Raw genomic sequence first — 15,901 nt, forward strand, 5'->3', positions numbered from 1 at the left:
CCTAAAAAAAATATATGTAGATGAAAGATAGGTACTAGATACAATAATTAACAAATGTTAAGAAATACAAGAGTATATTTAAAATATGAGATACTTTAAGATTCTCCTAACCTATGCCTATATTTAGTAACTATTAAATGCAACTTTTAACAGGCAACATAAGAAAGTTCGTTACCAAAATCAGCATTTTTAAACCAAAGAACCGACTTCAAGTATCCCCCCGAATTCATCCTACCACCTCCAGACTTGTGCCAATCTTTTTAGCAATCTATTATCATTTACTTGTAACCTAGAAATTGAAAAATTCCTTTGATTATAATTATACTGTTTTAGCATAATGTGCTGGTGCCAACTTGACGGTCATCTCAATAACTGGTATCAATTGATATGTGAGACCAAAAATGATGAAAAATCATATTCGAATACGAAAGACAGCACTAGCCTAAGTAAACAATTTCGTCTTCAAGCAATTAGTGGTTAAATATTGCCAAAAATCCGATGTCAATATAACAAAGTCAGACAAGACTATGTGAAGTTGGTCTCCTGGTTTTAAAATACTGATTTTGACCACAAACCGTAGTCTGCACATTTGTTTGTGTTGGTTTGCACTTTGTAGGACAAATGCTAACATTCTAACAACATTCTAATTATTATTAAAATAACGGCTTAAGCTCACTAAAACTTTTGTTTTAACATGCTTAAATATTTTTAACAGAATAAGATACGTTTAATTTCTGTTAAGTTGAATGCGAACAGAAACAGTGTGAAACGCCTTGAAAATAAAATACGTTCAGAGGAAATGATTGTAGTGTTCGCAGACGCCATGTGACCGGATAACTACTGGCGGAAAAAATAATGATGGTTAGGGTTTGCCGGTTGTCTGTGTGCACCGAATGCACCGAATGCACCGAATGCAAACAACAAGTGAAAACGGTCGGTACAGGGTGTATTTATGTTTAATGCTTATCTATATATTCTATGAATCGGTGACGCGTTGAATGTAACCTAACCTACCTACTATAATACGCTTGTCGATTAATGGTATATTTTGTATAAACAACAGTAGTTACGTTACAGATGGCCAATAATATCGACATCATTGCAAATATTTGATACCGGTATTGAAAATGGCTTTTTTGGATTCCAGAATTCGTGAATTAACATTTTTTCTGCCGAATGAAAGAACTTGATTTCGGAAAAAAATATTAAATTTGAGCTACTCTGGAATGAATCGGTCACTACGATACTGACCACTAAATGAGTAATTTAAATCGAAAATAGATAATATTCAGATTTTCTCAAATATACTTATAACATATTATTATGAAACATAGAAATTATTTCTAATGGTAAATCAGATCGATGTTTTTTGAAATGATATTGATATCATTTAATTTACGTATCAGAACAATTTGAATGATGTCAATACCTATAATTACCCACTACTTATATAAATATTAATTCTACGATATCATTTGTATGTAACAGAACAGTCCAACCAATAACTATTGTTTTGGTATTATTTTTGTTTTAAAATATATCCGTATTATGATTGAACATTTCAAATAGTATATTATTACATTTATATAAACATTATGTTTTTAGGTCGTAATTCATTGCAATTTTAACTGTTTAGTGCAAATATTTGTTATTAAGTGTAACAAAAACAAAATTTACTTAACGACTCTGAATATTATTATTAAATATTATTGTATTATTATAATTTGTATAATTTATGATATTATAGCATGATTTAATATATGCAAGGTGTAACAGAAAAAACTGTCTACCACAATAACTTTTACTTTAATCTGCAGTGTATATATTTTTTTTTTAACTAAGATTCAAATTGGAAAATTTCAAAATAGCCAATTTGTTAATACCGATTGTAATAAAAATTTTGAGTAAATTAGTTTATAACATGATGGAATTTCTTAAAAATATTATTTTTCCTGACATGGTTATATTTCTTAAATTATTCCCTATCTATGTCAATTTTTAAATTGTTGTCATCCGTTAAACTATAATATCAATTTTTCCCCGGTATTTCTGTTACACCCTGTATATTATAAAAGTGGTCCAGTGCCGTGTGTATGGAGTGGTTTGACGCAAAAAGCTTTTAAGTCAAAAGTTCCAATCGATGTAAAAAACACAGTACCCGATATACTGTTTAATATTTTTACGACGGTGACGTTTCCTGGGAACTGAAATTAACGTTTCGAAAGCGTCGGATTACAACTAAATAACATTATAATAATATACCCGATTATTGAATATTGCATTGTAGCCCCCCCCCCTTCCCAAAAATTTTAAGAAAACTAAAAATTATTTCAATAGTCCGTGAAATTTGCTGCAAAAACAAATTCGTACAGCCTCGCAGGAACCGAAACCTAAAATAAAACCTCTGCATCAGTATGCTAAACTTAGGGGAGAACCTAAATAAATCAATGAATGTACATAATAAATGCATTATTATCCTCTCAACTCTCAAAGGAAAATCATGGCTACGCCACTGGTATTGATGGAAAATTATGCGAGTGATGTTTAAAAATGTAATTGGTATACTACAGCAATAGCAGTTAATATGATGAATATCCAGTGCACCCGGCCTTTGCGACCGTCGACTTGTTTCGTGACCTTTCGATTTACCTCCACCCGCGCACTCCACGATGGTAGTGGTTTATTACTGCAATAAGCCACACTAACGAGTGAACTTTATCGGATACCTATTCGTATTTCATGATTACAGCCACTGAGAGTGAGAGACATTATAATGCTGAAATCTAAATACGTTTTTGTACCTACGTCAAGTCCTAGCATCTTTATGACTGCGATTATAAAGGCATTAATATTCTTGCAGTCCGTTTGATCCGATATTTAGTTGTTTTTTCCATAGTTGAACCACCACTGTGTAAGGTTAAATATTTTAGAACAACTATTGACTGAAAAAAATACAAAAATATACCAGGTAGGGTTAACACACTGTTATCAGACAAAATCGATTCTCAACTATAAATTTCAATTAATTTATAAACCGTTTTATTCATGTAGGAACAATAATCTAGTAAAAATACAGTGTTGGCTATGAATTTTTTAATGGAGCACTCAATTTAATTTCTTAGTATACATACATTATAGGTAGTTCTTCACATTTCTACGATGTAAGCAAATAAATTACTTCAGTCAAAGTATAGATATTTCAAAAAATATAAAGAAACTATTATAATAAGTTACTATGCAAGTTTTCTGTTTGCAACATCAGTTTATGATAGTTAATTACCTATTATGATGTTTATATAATTATTTTGATTATATACGTAGTACCTATAATATTACCAGCAACTTTTAAACTTCAATAATTTACATCCACAATTATATACAATTTATTGAATATTCCATTAATTTTTTTAACTCAAAATAAAAACCCTATTTTACTCAAATAGGTACTTCTACTCAAAATTAATTAGACTATTATTTTTAGTTTCATGTATCTAATAGAATATTAATTTAAAATTAAAATGTATGATTATTTTTAATTTACTCTTGTTTATTTATTAATTATATTTTTCTAAAATATATAGTAGCATGTTTTGTAATAACTTTTCTGTAATGAATAACGACTTGTTTTTATAATATTTAAATTCAAAAATTTAAATATTTTAAAACCAAATAATAGGTGTATAAATAGCCAACAAATTATGTCTCTTGAGGAAAATAACTCGAAACTAATGTATATTTGACCAATCTAAACATAGATTCAGTTTGTTTTGATATTTTTTTTTTTTTTATTTAAATGTCCGTATCATGAAATAAATCTTAATGGCATATGGCACTTTTATTATTGAAATTAATAATAAATACCTAACAATCCTTATCCTTACACTATACTCGCATGTACACTTAAACACGCACGCAAAGCATATCACTACATTTATTATAATCACCAAATATCGATTAATGTTGTGATAAGAATATATTGTTTTACTTTTACACGAATTTATCAATATTTCCCAAAAAGCAAAAGATCACTTACCCATGCTTGAAACCCTATATTCTTTCTCATCCTGCAAGAAATGTTTACCATGCATCAGTAGCTCTCATCACACACATAAAATTATTAAAAAAACTTGTGTATGTATCTTAAATAAAATTCAATAACTACAAACCATTAATCCATCATACATTTCCACCTTTTGAATTTTAATGGAAATGTATTACACGATTAACCAATGTTGAAGTGATGTACACGTTTTAAATATGTTTGCATCTATTTTTTTCCTTAGAAGTTATTTTTTAATGTGATTTATAAAATTATATGAAGAATTATGATGCATATAATATATTCTATATAGTTAAAGATACTAGGATATAACTTATAAATGAATACAATGATGTCTACAATGGAAAATCATCAGTACAATATAATTTCTTTTCATTTCACGTAATGCAAACATGCCAGAATATATTTGATGTAAATCATAATGATATTCGTCAAAATATTTAATTTCCGTAATTTCATTACTCTAGTTTGAAAATTCTTTTATAACTTCCGAAATCAATCCCCTTTTGCATAACTTATCAGTTCAATCTCGCATACATTTACAAATTAGAAAACCTTGGCTATTTACATATATTATGAAAGGGATTTATATTTTAATGTACATTATTATTCAAATCTGATATTACATAGTGTACCTTATTTGTGACATTTTATCTTTCAAACAGAGTTTACAAAATGTGTCAAGTATTCGTATTTACTGTTATTCGGACTATTGAAATATCGATTGTGGTTCTAATATTATGGTAGCTAAAAATGAAATTAGCAATAAAACAAATTAAATATACATTTCACTTACTTCAATTAAAAAAAATCATTTACTAGTCTGGTATGTCTTTTTTCTGTTATTATGAGAAACCAGTATTCTTTTTACGAAATTTAATAGCTTATTGAATTCCATAGGCTAACGACAATATAATATATTATATTACATTTGAAGAGTTCACTGACTACATAGTTTTCATTTGACTATATAGGAAATAGAGGTAATCTAAATATCATGCATTACAAATATAATTTAATTTTAAAATAATAAAATAGTCAACCTTATACGGTGTTGGTTGGAAGAAAAACAAAAAAAAACCCTGTAGGAACAAAAAATAATAATACCATAAAATATACCTGAAAACAATAATTTATTACTATTAAAAAAATGAAAACCCGTAAGGTATAATTTAACCCGTTTGGAAGAGTAATCTGTTAAGGGCATTATTTTTTTTATAATTTATATATTATTTACTATAGTAATTTGTTCTTAAAAGCACCGCGTTGAAAACATAAACTATAATACATAGAATAATTTATACATACTTACATGTATATACTGTATACGTATAAGTAAATTAAACGTTATAGGTAAAGTAATAATTGTTAGACGTAAGAAGTCATTTAAAAACATTAGTCACAATATAGGTGGATACTATTGCTTTTGTTCATCTACTTATTTTTACCGATACCAACACAACTAGTTTTCAAAACATATTATACCCAAGTAACTACTATTCAAATAATACGCAAAATGATTGGATATAGATTTTTCTGTTATTATATTTTATGATACTTTTTTGTCCAATTGGCAATTTCTGAGAGCTAATTTATAAATGGATGTCCCGTTATTTCCTAAAACGTTATTATTTGTCATCTTTAATATATTTTAGTAGAAAAATTAAAATCTGGCAAAGCAGTTTGTTTTTTTGTGTGTATGTTTGACTATTTACAATATAAAAGTATTTTTTGTCACTATTTTATTCGTAGACGACTGGTTTTTTAGTTTATGACTTGACGTGATCTGCAATGATTTAGACAGACCAAATTCAACAACCATATAATCAAACTAATCGCGGAAAAATGGCATTAACGTAAAATGTGGAGTGCGCGTCTATTTTAACAGACAGAAATATACTTTGGATTAGTGAGAGAGGGTATGATAGGCAGTGCTCCCGACGAATAAAAAAATTACGTTATGGTTATAACGAAATATACAACTATGGTTTTATGTTTCATAGATCACACGTAGGACCGCTACCTCGTGGTATCACGACAACGGTTACCACCTACCTAATAACAGTTATAGTAATACCGGCTTGTCAACAGCTAATCAGGAGAGCCGTAAGCCGTCTTGGCCCTTAGGGTGAGTGTACGCGAAATCTATTGATGTTACGAACCGTTAAACTCGAGTTCGAGGCAATTAAACATTCATGCAAAATATACATTATACATAGTAATTTCGAAACGTCCGTCCAGATTATGCTATTAGCGAAATCCTGTGCGATGTCAAATACAACTGCACCACAATGCCGGCTATAGGTAGGTAGAACAACAAAACAATAAATACCATAATAAACACTTTAATTGGTTAGGGATTCCGGTGCAACTATTCAGGGAAAATGAAACAGTAGTTTACAATTAATTATTCCAAAACTAATTTCGAATTGAACTAAATGGGGAACGGCGCGCGCGGTTTCACTTCGTCTTGGCTTTTGCGGATAAGGGAAAACAGTTTCGACGGTGAACGGCTGCGATCGGCACCGATTGCAAAATTGGAAAAGTACAATATTTTACTCTCGGTTATGAACTAACATCGTTTGATGCCATTATCTCGTAATAATATAAAATAATATCAGATCATATTATTACACTATTATGTATGCATGTTATAGAAAGTTGCTAAGTATTTAAATAGGTAAAATAGGTAAAATAGGTATTAACCTATATAGTAATATTTTTCAAGTATATTTTAAAATACCTTACAAATATTTGAAATACTGTATACTCAAAACACATAATTTCTGATTTCAAATTAAAAAAATACTAATTATTAAAAAATAACTCAAGCATACTTTAATACTAAATTCCTATGAGAATTGTGCGTTAACTTTGTGCCTGCTTAATTTATATTAATTTTATATACCAAAAAAATAACTAATTGGCATAACCATAAAATGTTTTATTATTTATTGTAAGTCACAAAATAATACAAAATGATTGTTTAGCGTTTATAATATTATGATTTTGATTCACATTTTGAGAAGACAACATTAATGCTTGAGGCTTCTTTATAAGGTTTAACAGTAGATTAAAAAACGTTGCCATAAAGTTTAAAGAATTTTAAATTTTTGATAATAGCCTAGATAACTGTTCTTTCTTAAACTTATCATCGCCTCCTTCCCCCAACTTTATTTTCACACGTACTTAAGCTTCACGATTACATTTATGGCGTAATAAGTGTAAATTGTCAATTTGTTTTTATTATTTTCATCTGTTTCAAAGGCGGTGTCAGAAGTCAGTAGTAGGTACTAAAATCTTGGGAAACTAATTTGACATGAATAAAACTTTATGAAATTACTCGTAACAATTCTTTGAAAATAAATGTTCTATGGAATATACTATGAATTATAACTATGAAATACCAACTGTTCATTTATAATATAGTTCTTACCTAAATTTAAAAATAATATTGAAAAGAGTTTACAGTAACTACTATTCTGGATAGGTAATATCATTAATTTACAAATCTTGTATTATTATTGGAACGAATTTAAATTGTTATCTATGCGAGTTATCTTAATCTCACTTCTTACGTTAACTTGGTAATTATTCAATCAATACATAACTCCATAACCATTTAAATAATTTAGATTTTTTTAGATTTTTGAATAATTTATAATATACATGGTGTGGGCCAAGGCCACAATGTTTTCCTATTTTTCTGTTTAAAGTTTGATTGTAAAATACCGACTACTATATTACTGTTTAAAATATTGTAGTACAGCTATTTTTTTTAACGAATTTATGTCAATGTATTTTAGACTTAAAATTACCACCATGCCATCAACTGTGCATAATCTCTTTTATTATTTTTTTTTTTATTTAAGTACCTACCATTACATTTTTATTTAGTATAAATTCTTTTGCAAGAAATATCTTATACTAAATTCTACAAAACTTTTATAGCAATTATTTTATATAATTAATTTTATGTTTAGTATACAAGTAAAAATAACATTACAAATATAACTTTTACTACCGAAAATTATTATTCAAATTTGAATAGAAAAAAACATTTAAAATTGAATTCGAGGAATTATAAAAACTTTCAAAAATTACTACATATAAGTATTAAATTTGGGTTTGTTTATTAAATTTACTAAATAGTTAATTGGTACATAAATATTAATTCAAAAAATATTATATAAGGAACTTATATTTTTAATCTATTATTGTTCATTAATATTAAGAAAGTTGTTTTTTCGTAATAGTGGTAATACATAATGGTTTCTCATTATGTGTTCTTAAATTTTGAACTTTTACAGCTCAAAATTATAAGAAATAAATAAACTTACCTATGTTTTTATTTATTATCGAATCAAAAACGAAATTTAAGTTTTTCCAAATTATTTGTATAGTTTTTTGTCTTATTACCTAGTCTTATGTTAGAATGTTAGATCATATAGATCATTAATTATTGTATTCAGTCTCAAGAAAAATATTTAGGAATATTAGGTACAATTGGTAATATTTTGATATGAATATTTTTTTTTCTTATTCAAGATTTTAAGTTATAATGCCAATTATATTTATCCATTATCCTTGACTAGGTGACTTAATGGTTTATCGAATGGAATTAATTAATGTACGCTGAGTGAATTTAAATGTTATAAGAACTAGGTATAATGGTATAGTTAGTGAATAACTTGTTTGTGTTAATTAAAAGCGCAATAAAATATTATTTATTTAATTTTTTTTTCTATTTCGACATGCTAAATTATACAAAAATCGTACAAAACTATTATTCACGACTCACGGGCACACTTCACGCGAGCAAATAAAATGTTCCAAATTTATTTTGACACGCAAATACTCACAAACTCTCAGTGAAGTTTTTATTTTTTATTTTGGGAATTGCATGCTTATTAGTTAATTAATACAAAGTGTTTATAAAACTGGTTAACATTGTCAAAAACAACCATCACGCCCAATTATTATTTATATATACGAAAGATCAACATTTTAACTATTTATGCGACAAAAACAAAGTTGTTTGTAAATAAAAATTATCAAAATCATATGCAAAAATGGATCTATGTACTTAATTGTAACAATTATGTCTAAAAAATAAAACTAAAAGTTTTTTAGGTACATTTTTTGTCGTCGGTAAAATATTATACATAAATTGTGATAAGAACCGAAATTATCGTTGAAATGTGTTTTTTTCATTAATAACAGTGATGGTGTTGTATTCATTTATGAACAAAACGAGAAGATAATGTTTTAAAGACATCATAATATTTTGTTATTTAAACCTCAAAACAAAATATAATATTATAATGTAATATTTTATTTCAATACAAACATTCAGAAAATAAATAACATTATGTAATACTATTGTCTTAATAATTCTTGAAGCGGAAAAATCCTGTTCAGGATTATTTCACACTATTTATTATAAACACGTCATAATCATGGATTTGAGTATCGTAAAAGCAACACAGTTTGTGATTACGAATCGCTAACAAAATGTGTTCGTTTCATTAGAATTTATTTCTGTTACGGAACAAATAAAACTCTCTAAACCGTGGCTTTTAACTTTTATTCCGTGTTGTTTATTATTATAATTTATTTTATTTTTATCGGTTTTTTTTGTTCCTCAATAAACGTTGTTATTACTGCATTAAATTGTTTCTACGTAAACCTTAAAAATAAAAATAAACGATTTTCGAAAACTTGCATTTCAATGACCACCGTTAGAAAAACAAAAAAAACCAAACAGCATTAATTTTCAATTTATAAATTTCTCAACTTTTAGTGAAATATTTACCATGTATGTAGTATTCAATATCCATGAATAACAACAATTTTTTTTTATTATTAAACTTCCATGACAGTTTTTAAAATGTTCTATTCATTTTTTTTTTTTTTTGTGGTTAATAAGTATATTATATATTTCCATTTGGTTGTGTAATACTTTTCGTATTTTTTCACTTTCATTACTTTTCGTTTTTTGTCAGGGGTAGGGCACTCGATTATTTTCATAAAACATTGCTGAAAGACATGCTGTTGGACTCTCATGGACTTGATTGACAACTGATAGATTTCACGGGCCACTCGAACGCAAACCCCATGGATAAATTTTTTTTTGTTCGGTGGTCGCCAAGAGTACTTAACCGAAATATCTCTCACAGTAGTACCTATGTAATGTTTTAGATTTTCATTATTATTTTTTTTTTTTTCATTATTCCATTTATATTTATACACATTGCTAATGCCACCAGAATGATCTTTTGTATACGAACGTAAACAATGTCTGGGGTGAGTGACATATTCCTTTTTTAAACCCGTAACGAACAACCACTTTGGTGTCAATCAAATGTTCATCGAGTGTTTTATGTACTCACTGCTCGTTTAGGGCCCAACACTTGAAACAAAATAAAAATGGAAAAAACTATCGACCGGTGGGATAGGGTGGAAAAAATATTAATTAACATATTTTTAGTCCATAGGTTCAAAACGAAATTCATAGTTTAAAAATGTGATAATATTTTACATTTTATACCTACGTGAGATTTATTATTATTATTATTGTAATTATGTATCTGGAAATGGTTAATTTGTTTTGTAATTTTCTGATTGTGACGATTCTATTGCATATATACCCCGTCAATAAAATACCTTCCATTTACGACGAGATAAACAAAGATAATATAAGCAAAACTACTACAGTTTCCTATATTGTTGGTTTATTTACATTCCATTTGTGTTTATAAAATCAATACCGTATTTGCTATTATTCCGGTTTTATGCTAACGAATATCTTTGGTTTCGAATGATAATAATTACAGTTGCACGTTACATGGACTATATAATGCTGACCCAGTTGTTTTCCGTGCAATAATTTTGAATTTTTAATCAGATGTACAAACGTTTAATTACGCTGATAGTCAAATGCATATTTTAAAAATTTCCGCATTATGGGATGATATTATTTATATATTATGTTTTTTCAAGTATTTATGCATTTAATATTTGATTTTATCAGTCCAACTTATTGTTTTCTAATTTTTTTTAAATTCATAACTTTTGCATCCTACACAATTGATTTACATTTATTAATTATACATTATTCAGAAAACATTTTTAAAAATGCTTTTACCAGTAATAATAGTTTATTTCGTATAAGACTATAATTATCAGAATTTTGAATTTACAGTAGGTACCTAGCTACCCATATAATTATAACTGTAAGCAGTATAAAACTTGCCTAATTCATTATTTAGAATTAATCCCAGCCTAGTGGTGATAAAAAATTATTATTATAATTATCCTTTTTGGTCTTATCTATGTTTCATTATACTTTAAAATATTGTCTTAAAAAACGTAATTTTATAAAAGTTACCTATAAGTATACGTAACGCCATACCGGTGCAACTATTATATATAAATAAAATGAGTGTACAAATTAAGTGATACATATAATTTATTTGCAATCAAAAACGTATCACGACTGATAATATTATTATAGTATTAAATAGATGCAATTTCAGTTAACGAATTTGTAAACAGCATAATATTCGGCAAAGTTTATAATATTATTATATTATGAGTAGATACTATAACGTTTAGTCACTAAATACATACGCGTTCTGGTATTAATGATGTTATTGTTGATGATCAAATACTATCTACTAAAATATCCGAGTATTATTGTCTATTTACTATTTATTTTTGATCCTTATTGCTTATTTAATAACGTTTAATGCTATTCGAGTGAGTAATAAATAATTGAAAATCCTCTTGTGCCATTATATAAGTCATGGAGTGATTGACGCGAACATGGCCGGTTTTACTCGTCGACATAATTGTTGATCTCCTCCAAAAATCAAAAAGATTCAACTACCTGTTCTCAAAGATATTAGTAGGTATTATCTACTTATCCGACTAATTGATGAATTAATATTACAATAATGTAATAATGTATTACAATGTTAACTATTAACAAAACATATTCCATTGCAGTCGTACCTAAACCGTTAATTATGGCGACCAAAAGGCCGAAAACTATGTCAATTATTGTCATCGTATGATTAAATATTTACTTTCTCCACCCCCAACGTACCCACAAAATATCGTTTCATTATACTCGGAAGGGGTATGATTTTGGGGTAAATGAATGCACTCAAACGTGATTTTCCGAAAAACGTTTAATAACGGCCTCGGGATTTTAATATTAAGAATTTTGCCATGCTGAACTCAACTATTTAATACTCGTTTACTCATATTAATATCATATGCGGCAATATGACATTTTAATACTATAGTGGGTCATCTGAAGTTTAAGCGTTGGAGACATATTGTGGTGATGGCCGGGGGTGAGGGTTGTACGAGAGTCTTGCGTAATCCCCTTTGCTTTTAAATAACAATATAATAATGAACAGTTATTATATCATTAAAAAAGAATACAATGATAAACATAATAATAACTATATACCTTCCTACCGTCTAAAATTAAGCAATACAAGTTAAATATGCCTTATGTACTAATAACTTAATTATCAGTTATCAATATATTAAAAGTTATGATTTTTTTCATCTTCATTGACTTTCAAAATGTAAATTATAATTATGTAATAAAATTGCTTTTTCAAGACCCAACTAATAACTGTAGGTGTATGGGAGACAAAGGATAGGATCAACTTGTATACGGACAGCCACAAAATGGAAACCAAATAAAATTCGACCAAGGGGAAGGCTAAGACAACGGTGACCTGGAATTATGAGAAGTGGAATGGAGAAGGGGTGGAAATACCCGGAGAAACGTAGAGAAAGATTGAAAAGTGGCAGTTGGCCTAGATGGCCTTGAATAAACCAAAAAGTATTAGGAAAACTTAGGTGAAAATAAATCCAAATACCTAATTTATTTAATTTTTTTTTTCAACCATAATATTTTAACACTCTACATTATAGGGTATTTTATTATAAGATTAGGCATATTTATTTCATACTTAGACACCGAGACAAATTTCGAATATAATTATTTGGACAAAGTCTCTGTTAACTTTTATATTTTATTTTAATTTAATATTTAAACTGAAATTATGGTACTCAAAGTAAACTATAACCAGTATACAATTGAATCCATTATACGCGTTACATAATTTGTTTATATAACATTGATACAGGTATATTATTTTGCTAAAAATAAAATTAGGTACATTTACCAGTGACCCTACTCCCTAGAGATGTAAATAATTTATTACCGCTCAGTTAGCATTTATAATATAGAGTTATGGGTATTTGTGTTGATACTTCAAATTACTATGTTTAATATTATAGTTATTAAAACCTTTTGAGAAAAATAAAATATTATACTTTAATTTTAAATCGTAAGAAATATATAATATTAAATAGGTATGTATAATGATAACAAAAACTAAAAGAAATTAAAAACTCAAGGATAAAGTAATTGTTTATTAAAATAAAACAAAAACATATTTGTAATTATTTTAATAACTTTTATTCAATTTAAATTTGTTTTTCCCGGAGATGAATAAAAAAAAAACAATAATATTATCTTATGAATAAATAAAAAGTGATTATTATTTTCTTTATTATTTTTATTATCATCACGAAAAGGAGGTTTGGTTTGACCTGGTGTATTTTTTAATACCAACTATACTTTAGTAAAACAGAATACACAGTCTTTTTCAGAAATAATTCTCATCAAAATGAATAACAAATATATAGGGACGTATAATCAAATACCATTCTCCCTATTAATTGAAGACAACAAAGTAAACATAAGGAGAGATGAGTGTTTAACCAAAGTTATAATACATGCATCTAGAGTATCATTCTCAAGGTAAATTTGATTTTCTCTTATGTAATCGGTGAATTCAGTTGCTCTTAAACCATAAAATTAAACGAACAAACACTAATGGCACATAGTTTTTGTTTACATTGATTGCATAACAATAGATAGGTAGACTATAATATTTTAATACATACATGTATTTGCTGTTTATTTTAAGTGCTTTATTCGCTGTTATTTACATTTCAAGGAATAGTAATATATTATACGTTATTTTAAAAACCAGATGTAATGGTTTTGTATTTTGTTCGCTCGAAATACCTATAGGGGTTTTCGGAGGAAAATCAAGTACACTCTAACGGTCTATTCGAATTTCCTCCAAGAGCAGACCTAGATTATTAATTAATATATCAATAGTTGTACATTAAGTACCTTAGACTATTATATCGATTTCCGTAATATTAAAAAATTTTCGTTTGTCTGTTTTATTTATTAAAATATTAATTATTAGTTTTGATTCCAATCGACATTGACTTATTAATTTACTGATTTTTCCTATGACGTAAGGCCAGACTTCCATCTTTTTGGATTAACTCTTTTGCATACCTTCATAATTGTTTTTTGTTTAAAAAAAAATATATATATATATACATGTGTATTCTGATTTCAACCAAAAATCGATTAATTAATAATTTTATTTGTCGGAGGCGATTCGAGTACAAGAGTGTCACTACCTAAAATGGGAAGGAATTCAAGAGAATGATATATTTGAAATCAGAAGGCAATTATTCGCCTAAACTTTTAAAAATAAAATGGATGGTAGGCAATATGAGGGCCATGTCCGTAAATTCGTTTGCGTAATCTGTATGTTGTTGTTAATTTTCAAAGTTTTTGTTTAGTTATGTAATATTTTTGAGAACTCAGTTATCAAAAACACAAATAAAAAATGTTGCAAATCAGATTAAATTCGGCTTCATACACAAATGTAGTTGTTCGATGAAAGTATATTATTTTGAAGAATGATATTCAACGGTTCGCGGAAATAACTTTTTTTATCATATTATCCATAATATTATGCAACAATAAATAGGTACAGAGGTAATGGGATCTTACAAAAGGTCAAAAATGTATATTACAATGTAAATGTGTTTAAAATAATATATTTACTATATTATTGTATAGAATTTTTCATTTTCTAAAATATTCATTAAAATTGCCTAACTAAAACCCCTAACAAATTCGTATAACGCCCTTCAATGACAATACGACAGAATAATATTTTAAGAGGAAGTTAATAGTTATAGTCGTCACGAATCATGATGTACGGACATAACGGGCCATGAAAAGCTTATCCATTGTCATATTGTATATTATATTATTAAACCTTCATTAGAGGATTTCATTTTACAGTACTTACAATTACAGATATGTTTAAATGATGAAATTTAATTTACAATATAATGTTAACGTTTGAAAAGTTTATTGATTAAAACGACAGCGGTATAGTGTAGTTGTATCTGATTTAAATTACAACGCAACTAAAATTTTATACTACATTAACATTTTTAGTTATTCTATTAAATATTTAATGACTTGTTTGCCAATGTTCAATGGACTCTAAGGGGTCATTCCAGTTTTCATTACGTTACGTAATTGGATAGTAATAATAATAATAATACCCATCCAATTATTTAAATGTTTTTTAATTTTAATTTTATACCCGTTTCTATAAAATAAATAAATATAATAATTATATTACATCTGTCAGACATTAAAATTTTGATTATTGTTATTTTTGTTCATAACAACATTAGCATTATCGGTTTTCTAGTAAAATAAAAATATTTTAACTAACTATATCGATGACCTCGATTTCGAGGAGCAAACGTTTATGCAACACAATGTACACACATGTAGAATGTGAACCAGGACGTAACCATTGCTGAAATAATAGACTTCAACAATAATGGTATCGGAATATTATTATTGTGGCCTACTGTCAATTAATACGGCGAATGAAAAGATATACAAAATGTTTT

Source organism: Myzus persicae, unplaced genomic scaffold (genome assembly GCF_001856785.1).
Source record: "Myzus persicae strain clone G006 unplaced genomic scaffold, MPER_G0061.0, whole genome shotgun sequence".
Classification (NCBI taxonomy): Eukaryota; Metazoa; Arthropoda; class Insecta; order Hemiptera; family Aphididae; genus Myzus; species Myzus persicae.